General features: G+C 44.1%; 1 long non-coding RNA gene across 1 annotated transcript; it reads right to left on the bottom strand.

Moving 5' to 3' along the window:
• Nucleotides 1–388: 388 nt before the first annotated feature.
• On the bottom strand, nucleotides 389–6,281 carry LOC127000053 (uncharacterized). Its single transcript, XR_007753763.1, has 3 exons — nucleotides 6,193–6,281; nucleotides 5,047–5,108; nucleotides 389–4,171 (listed from the first exon to the last, which is right to left on the bottom strand). It is a non-coding gene; the product is annotated as an uncharacterized LOC127000053 (long non-coding RNA).
• Nucleotides 6,282–9,134: the final 2,853 nt, after the last annotated feature.

The raw sequence follows: 9,134 nt of genomic DNA, 5'->3' as shown, positions 1-9,134 counted from the left end.
CTGTATTCAGAGACCAACATACAACACATAATGCATTAGCCTCACGTGAGATGGCTACCATAATTTCAGACTCGTGTGTTCAGTGACTTTCTTGTTTATTTATTTTGATATATATCAACTTTGTCAGGTTACTCTGGTATATCTTTACCTCAGTGGGTCAAGGCACACAATCACTAGTACTATTATAAAATGTTCTAATGTTTCCCGAGCTTCTACACCTATCTGCTGTACTATAGATAGGTATAGGTACTTCTCCATTCACAGAGGCAACTTTTCTCAATTATCTTTGACAGGTCTCCCATTCACATTGTTTCACTCTGCTCCAGTGTTATCATATGCTTTCCCTCTCTGCATATTTCCTTTCTCCAAAGGGGATTGTCTTCAATTTCCAGTGTTATATTAATTTGGCCCACCGGTGTTCACTCATTTCCTCTCTTTGAAACTCAGCTTCCCCTTTGTTAACCTTTCTCAGAAGCTTCACCCCATTTCCCCTGAGAGCATGTGAACACTATCATGCCAACTGGTCTTGAATGACTTCTAATCTCCCGACATCTTAAGTGTTAGTTTTGCTGACCCATACAAGATAGCTGTGGGGTTACTACTTTCCCCATCCAAAAGCAACTTCCATATTCATACTGGCTAATTTCCCTTCTCTACCACTGATGTTAACACCCGTCATTTTCCTTACCTTGGCTTCATTCAGTTTTCTTTGTACTTTCTCCTATGGCCTCCTTGCTGATCTCAAATGCTAAATAACCATGTGTTTCTATTACCTCTAAGATATTGTTTCCCAGCACCCGCTGTCCTACTGCTGGTGTGAATTTCCATTATTATGTTTAAAGATAAGTTTCCATTCCATACCAAAGTCATTTAGGATCAGGCAAAATCCTTCCACTAATACTACATCATCTGCATAACCCAGGCAAAGCAATACAACTTCTGATGTGTGGGGCTTTATTACTTTTGCCTATATCCACATATACACATGGAGGAGGGGGAATGATTATGAGCAGAAAGGATTGATTGATTATGTGGCAGTAGATGGAAGACTGAGAAAGGATATCTGTGAAGCGAAGGTAGTAAGCGGGATGTTCGATGGCTCTGACCATCTTGCAAAAGTGGGTGTTTGAAAAGAAAGGTGAAGTAAAAAAGGAAATACTGAAGATAGAAAAGTTACAGGAAAAAAGGAATAAAAGATGAGTATAACGTGAAATGGCAGATGCCTTAAGTGAAAAATGGGAAAGTGTGAAAGATAGTACAGATACTGAAAAAGTTTTTAGAACATTTAAAGAAGTAGTGTTAACTACAACAAAAAAGTGGTAGGGATGAAAATGGTGAGAGATGGAAAAAGAAAAGGAAATTCATGGTGGACAGAAGAGATAAGGAGGATAGTAAAAGAGAAAAGGGAACTTTTTTAAGAAAACTTAAGAAAGAAATGTGGTTGAGCAAGTAAAAAGGGAAAGGAAAAAGAAATATAGAGAATGCAAAATGAAATTAAAACAAGCAATAAAAGAAAGTAAGAAGAGAGTTGGTGAAGACTTTGGAAAAGACTAAGTGAAAAATATAAAGGGAACAGGAAATCATATTGGAAAGAAGTAAAAAACGAAAGAAAAGCATCACCCCAATAATATCTCCCCAAGGAAAATTAATGAAGTTATGGGTGAGAATGGAAAGATGTTCAAAGACGGGGAAGCTGTGAAAGAGACATAGAGAGAATATTTAAAAAACTTAATGAATTTTGATGATGGACGTCCAGCAGCTGTTACAGCAACAGTTTTGAGCGGAGGTAGAGGAGGAGTATATAAAGAAAGAAGTATAACATATGAAGAAGTAAATCAGGCATTAAAAAGATTAAAAAATGGAAAAGCAGCAGGAACTGATGGAATCAATCAGATATTTTCCTTCAGGATGGTAGTAGAAAAAATAATAGCAAAAGGAAAGAAACTATACGCTGCCTTCATGGACTTTGAAAAAGCTTATGACAGATTCGATTGGATTGCATTGTGGGATGTTTTAAAGATTTATGGTGTGGGAGGAAAACTGTTTAGTGCAATAAAGTCTTTCTATGAGGATGCATCTGCATGTGTCAAAATTGGTGGAGAAACAAGTGAACATTTTGAGATAAAGGTGGGATTAAGGCAGGGGTGCGTCATGTCACCATGGTTGTTCAATATTTATATGGATGGTGTCATGAGAGAAATAAAGGGCAAAGTTGGAGTAAAAAGGTACGCTGAGGGAAGGCAGTGGGTGCTGAATTCAATCCTGTTTACTGATGACACAGTGCTCATTGCAGAAAATTAAAGTGACTTACAAAACTTGGTCAGTGATTTTCATAGCGTCTGTAAAAGGAGAAAGCTGAAAGTAAATGTCAACAAAAGTAAAGTGATGGTTTGTGAGGGGAGTAGAAGTGAAGTTGTAGATTTTGTATGCCCATATAGAGTGGGAACTGAATGTGAAAAAGAATGCAAAATAATTCTGAATGGTGAAGAAATGGAGGAGGTCAATGAGTTTAAGTACCTTGGATCAGTTATCAGTTGAAAATACAATAATAGTACCAACCCTCACATATGCAAGTGAAACATGGGCCTTGAATGAAAGTCAGAGGTCTAGAGTGCAGGCAGTGGAAATGAGTTATTTGAGGAGTGCTTGTGGTGTGAGTAGAATGGATGGAATAAGTAATGAAAGTGTGTATGAGCATTTTGGAATGTGTCATGGGGGTGAAGGGAATAAGTGACTTTAAAGTGGTTTGGCCACATGGAGCAAATGGAGGAGAGTAAGATGACCAGAAGGGTGTATGTGAGATTGAGGGAGGGAATGTTAGAGGACGACCTCCAGTGAAATGGAGAGATAGGGTGCAGGAGTACGTTAGGGAGAAGGATGAGAGATCCTTGAGAAACTTTGAGCAGGCAAGGAGGGAGTGTCCGGATAGAGAAAGATGGAAACTTCTGCCGTGGCCATCCCCTGGTGGGAGCTCCTAAGAGCAGGCGTCGATGAGATGATGATGATGAATGAATTGAGAGGAATCACAGCAGAAATGTTGAAGTGTGGAGATGAAGTTACTATATGAATGGTCAAGATATGTGAAGTGGCCTGGGAAGGGGGGGGGGGAGGTCCCAGCAGACTTGACAAAAGCCATCATGGTCCCAGTTTACAAGGGGAAGGGCAGGAGAGGGGAGGTGGGAGTTGTAGGGGTATAAGTCTGCTGAGTGTAGGCTACCTGGAAAGGTATATGGAAAAGTCCTAATTGAGACTGCGCAAAGACTTACAGAAGAGAAAATCAGTGAAGAACAAGGAGACTTCAGGAAGGGAAGAGTATGTGTGGATCAGATATTTTCCTTCAGGATGGTGTTTTATTAGAAAAAATATTAGCAAAAGGAAAAAATACTATTCTGCCTTCATGGATCTAGTTATTCTAAAGAAAGTTTATGATAGAGTCGATTGGCTGGCATTGTGGGACATCTTAAAGATATATGGTGTGGGAGGAAAACTGCTTTATGCAATAAAGTCTTTCTATGAGGATGCATCTGCATGTGTCAAAATTACTGGAGAAACAAGTGAACATTTTGAGATGAAAGTGGGCTAAGGAAGGGGTGTGTCATGTCATCGTGGTTGTTCAATATTTATATGGATGGTGTTATGAGAAATGAAGGGCAAAGTTGGGGAAATTGAAGTAAAAATGTATGCTGATGACACGGTGCTCAATGCAGAAAATGAAAGTGACTTACAAAATTTGGTCAGTGTTTTTGATAGTGTATGTAAAAGGAGAAAGTTGAAAGTAAATGTCAACAAAAGTAAAGTGATGGTTTGTGAGCGGAGTAGAAGGGAGGTTGTAGAGTTTGTATGCCCATATAGAGTGGGCATTGAATGTGAAAAAGAATGCCAAATAATTTTGAATGGTGAAGAAATGGAGGAGGGTAATGAGTTTCAGTACCTTGGATCAGTTATGTGTAAGCATGGTGGTACAGAAGGAGAGAAAAGAGAAAAGGCATTGCAAGGATTGATTGATTGGAGGAGAAGCTGCGGATCCATCTCTGGCATGCCATCTCATTGTTGGGGGCTGAATTTCTCCATGGCATGGACTGGACCTCTGCCGGACAGCTGGAGAAAGCTGCCATGGCACAAACTCGACTGATGGAGACAACTGATTTCTTCTTCCACATCATGTTTGGCCCTGAAATATGAGTACAAGTTCAAATAAACAACATAATAGATACATATATATATATATATATATATATATATATATATATATATATATATATATATATATATATATATATATATATATATATATATATATATATATATATATATATATATATTAATTGGGATGTTTTTCTTGATTAGTGTACTATACTAAAAGAGGTTAACCTGGTAGCTGCAGGGATCATGTTTCTTAAAGGTCCCTCCGAGCGAGAAAAATGAGAAAAATCATCACTCACGCAAACCATTTCATAATATATATCAACACATTTGTGATCAGTTTATGCATCATCTATTTTTGGGGGTTTATATCATGGCAAAAATGTGGCCCATCGCTGGTACAGGGTAAAGCCACAAATTTGGCCTGTTGCTGCTACCAGGTTAAGTTGGACTATGAATGGGCAGATGTTGTTTTAAGAGCATCTGAAATAAACTTATGGGACTGATATATGATAATTAAATCTGTGATATTTATTAAGATGTGTCCAGTGATTTAATTGGCAAAGAATTGCAAAACACAAGCTAAGAAAATAAAAGTACTGAACTGATTGACGTATCGACACAGGAAATGGCCGTCGGAGAAATAAGAATGGATTAGTAATTAATATACCTGAAGCAAGAACTAAAAGACATTGCATCGACATAAGTATGTGATAGAATAACAGGCATTATCTACATGAGTTATTTACTGCACAGTGCACACTATATGGGCTGGCAACATTGTCTTATTTTCTAGCAATTGAAGTTGCTTATATTGTGCATTATATTCTTGCATGGGAATGACTGCTTGATGCTGGATGATAAAAACTAAATGATTAAACAATAATGTTATGTGGCGAATACCAGCTTGAGGTCACTCTAGGTCTAGGAGGACTTGCTCGTTGTTGTCAATGTCATCACGATCACTGCAAATAGATACATTACAATTAGAAATGCTTTGGTACCTACCCTATATCTATATCTATACTTGTCCAGAAGTCAAAACTCTTGACTCATGGACCAATTTGCAATTTTTTTTGTTCAAAAAGATTTTAGCATTGTTGATTGACTTTAATAGCTATTTGGGAGTAAGACTAAGAATAATCATAAAATTCACTTTCAAATCTTCATAAGAAAGGAAGCTGCAAATAACAAAAGCCATAATATACTGTGAACTAATTAATTTCAAATGTGAAAAAAAAGACATGACCAAAACAAATTAAACAATACTACAATGCTAGCTAGCATGGGTATTAGTATCATTTTGCAACACCCAGGGATTGCTGGGAGGTATTTTACAGAAAGGATAGCTACCGTTCGTTACGTAGGATCAATGAGGTTAGGTGACGTTTATAATTTTTTGTTAAGTTAAAATAAGGCAACATTCTGAATGATAGTTAGTTTGGTAAAAAATTTACGTCCAAAATCAAAATGTTTGTTTAAAAAATAGTCAGTAACACAAATCGGAAATTTATCTGAGTTAGGAGAGGTGAACTTATATTAAGTTAGGTATGTCAGAGCAAGGTTTCTAAACAAGTTGATTTAGGATTAAAGGAAAAAAGTCATAAGTGATGCAAGCTTGAGTACTAGAGCAAGTTCGGTTTAAGAGCTACCGGTACGTCAAATTGATTTGGTTTGGTTACTAAAAATAAGCAAAGGAAGGTAATTTTGTTATGACACTTCTGACATTTCAGTTAGGTTAAAAATATCAACTTTTCTAAATAATTGTTGATTTGGTTAAAACTGGCTATCTTAAATAACAGATTAAGTTGAAATAACTATATGTCAATGATAAATTTACCCAGGTTAGGTTTGGTTTATCGTTGCTGGGAGGTTAGTCAAGTAAAAATTAAATAACAGACACTAGTGACCCAAATAGGTATTGTTTAGGGTTTGGTAAGATTGGTGGGAAACGTTTGTTGAAGTCAGTCACAAGATTAACAGGTGTGTTAGGTTTAAAGAGTTGAATATTGTAAAGGATAAGTCTGGCGAGGTAAAATATTGGCTCACCTGTGTTCGTTCCTTGGGCAGGAGTCTGTGGCTGCCGGTGTTGATCACAGGTGAGATACACGTGCACCAGTGATGACTGGACCTTCAGAGACTACATAAGTTGAGTGATAACAGACACTGGATGCCCTCCAGGCGATGGCTGGGGCTGTATAACGCCAGCCACACACTGCGGCCCCGCGGGCTTCCAGAAAGATTACTCCCAGCGCTCCTTGTTTGAAAGCCAGAGGAAGGTTACAGGCGGTCACCATCCATCACTTTGAGGGTATCCAATGTCTGTTATCACTCAATCTATGGCAGTCAGTGAACGTTGCACCTGCATTCTACTTGTAAGCGAACACCACTTCAGCCGTGATAGCCATGTAGGTATTTCCAAGGTCCGCCTCGCCGAACCACTCAGCACGGTCAGCACAGTCCACAGATATTTCAGGATGAGTTTCAAATCATTACACGCCTCCAATTCGTCTAGACGAGGCAGATATATTAGGAGGTGATGCCTTTCATCCCGCTGTAATCCACCATGTTGCAATACTTATGCATTTTTAACGGTGCTAAGGGAGCCCCTTCCCCGCCTTAAATTTTCCGCCCGCTAAGTGCTCCAGCTTCAGCGCTAAGCGGCCCAGCGCCATTTTAAGTAGAAAACGATTCTTTGCCGTTAAGTGCACTTAGCGATGCTAAGAACGTTTGTGTATACCGCCCCAGGCCCGTGAGCAGGCCGAGCGCTCCGAGGCACAGGCCAGCAGGCTTGAGGAGGCACTACAAGCAAGTTTGGCTTCTGTGCGGCAGGAGGCACGGCAGTATACCGATCAGGCCTGCGAGGAGGTCCGGGGTGAGCTACAGAGGGGCCTAGAGGCACTGAGAGGTGAGGTGCGGGAGGTAAGGTTTGAGGCGAGGCAGGCTGCCGTGTGTGCTGCCCCAGAGGAAGTGCAGAGTGAGCCTTTGTGTGATTGGGGGCAGTGTCAAGCTTCGCTGAGGCCACGCAGTGCATTCTCTGAGCCTCCGGGCCTGGCGTGTCTGGCCGGGGGTCACGGTCGGGGCTCAGCGGCTGGCGTGGGCTGCGGCGGGGCGCGAGCGGCGGCCCCGCCACTGTTGCCAAACAGCCCGCCACCCTCGCCTCCTCACCTTGACCCTACCCTGCCTCCTTTCTTGCCCCGAGTGCCTGCCTTCTACCCTGCTCGTTCGTTTCCTTCCCACGACCACCGCAGGCGTAAGCCGGCTGAGTATGACGGCAAGGTAGCTTGGGAGGCCTACGTTGCTCAGTTCGTCATGCTCGCAACAGCTCAAGGGTGGACTGAGGAAGAAAAGGCGCTGCAGCTGGCAACGGCGCTGCGGGGCCCGGCACTCGAGATTCTCAGCCACCTTCCAGCCACCAAGCAAGCTTCCTTTACCAGCCTGTCGGAAGCCTTGCAGCGCCGCTTTGGGCACAATCACCAGGCTGAGGTGTACAGGGCTCAGCTGAAGAAGAGGGCGAGGCAGAAGGGCGAGACGCTGTCACAACTGGCGCAAGATGTGGAGGCCCTTGTGAGGCGGGCTTATCCGGCTGCTGGTGAAGACATGACGACCGTCCTCGCCCGTGACGCCTTCGTAGATGCTCTGCAGGACCACCAGCTGCAGATCTACGTAAAGCAAGCCCACCCTGGTGACCTGCAGGTGGCTTTGGCGAGGGCCATGGAGTTCGAGGCGTTTCTCAAGACGTCAAGCCGCCTCGCTGACTACGCCAAGCCTCGGAACGACGTGCGAGGCCGGAAGGCGAAGGGCGAGCGTAAGGCGGCGTCGAGGGAGACGAGCCCCGAGTTTGGTGGCCGTTGCTGGGGCTGCGGTGAGAAGGGCCACAGACGCGACCGGTGTCCGAGGGGGCGAAAGACGCGTTCCCTCGACCGGCCGAAGTCTGGGGGCTTCCAGACTTGCTGCAAGTCTGATCACCGCTCCAGCGCCTGCCCCAAGCCGAAGCAAGTGGCGCAGGCGGGAAACAGCAGCGGGCTGGACAAGGGGGCGACTACCCAGCCTGCCAAGGTCGACACGCCCCCACTTGTGTAAGATGCCGCCATACCACTAGTTCGGTGCAGGTGGAGGGCAACGTAGACGAAGTCTTGCCGCCTGACAGTCGACACCGGGGCTGAAAAGACCCTGGTGCGCCCCGAGTTGCTGGACGCTGAGCGGCTCCCAGACGCCCCGCAGAGATTGTGCGGCGTGACGGGGCATTGCGTGGCACTCCAGGGGCCTGTAGTGGCTCGTGTCGGCGTGGGCGGCGCAGAAGAGCGGCTGCCAGTGTACGCCGCCGACCTGGATGAAGAGGGCTTGCTCGGTTTTGACTACCTGGTGCAGACTGGCGCATGTATCGACTTTGGACGGAAGCGGATGAGGGTGCACGGACAAGAGGTGCCCTGGCTTCCGGAAGTCGGTTGTGCCGAGGTAGTGACGGCCGAGCGACTGCACCTTGCCCCCAGGACGGAGCGACGAGTCCAGTGTCGACTGTCGAGGGTGATGCACGACGCGGAAGGCATAGAAGAACCCTCAGAAAACCTGCACCTGACTGACGGTGTGGCGGTCGGGAGGAGCCTCGTGGGAGCGGGGGAGGAGTTAGTGACAGTACTCGTTGCTAACTTCTCTGACGAGGCTCGGCGACTACCCGCTGGTGCCAGACTAGGCACATGTGAAGAGGTGGAGCGAGCTGAACAGCCGTCGAAGAGTGCGTCTACGCCTGCGGAGTAGGGTGGAGCGTTTTTCAACTTTTTTTTATTTTCCTTAGTGGCTAGTGCGGAAAAGTTGCCAAATGGGGAGAAAAAAATTGTGTTAAAAGCATTTTTTCCTAGAAGGATATCTTCTACCGCCCCAAGACCCTTGAAGTTGGAAAAAAGTGCTCTTGAAGTAGGCATAATACGAGGTGGGGCCCGTTTTGTTCCTGTTTGATAAAATGCTTACGGCTAGTGCGGAAAATTCTCGTT

This window comes from Eriocheir sinensis, chromosome 17 (assembly GCF_024679095.1).
Source record: "Eriocheir sinensis breed Jianghai 21 chromosome 17, ASM2467909v1, whole genome shotgun sequence".
NCBI classification, from domain to species: domain Eukaryota; kingdom Metazoa; phylum Arthropoda; class Malacostraca; order Decapoda; family Varunidae; genus Eriocheir; species Eriocheir sinensis.
This window is presented reverse-complemented; position numbering and strand designations above follow the sequence as displayed.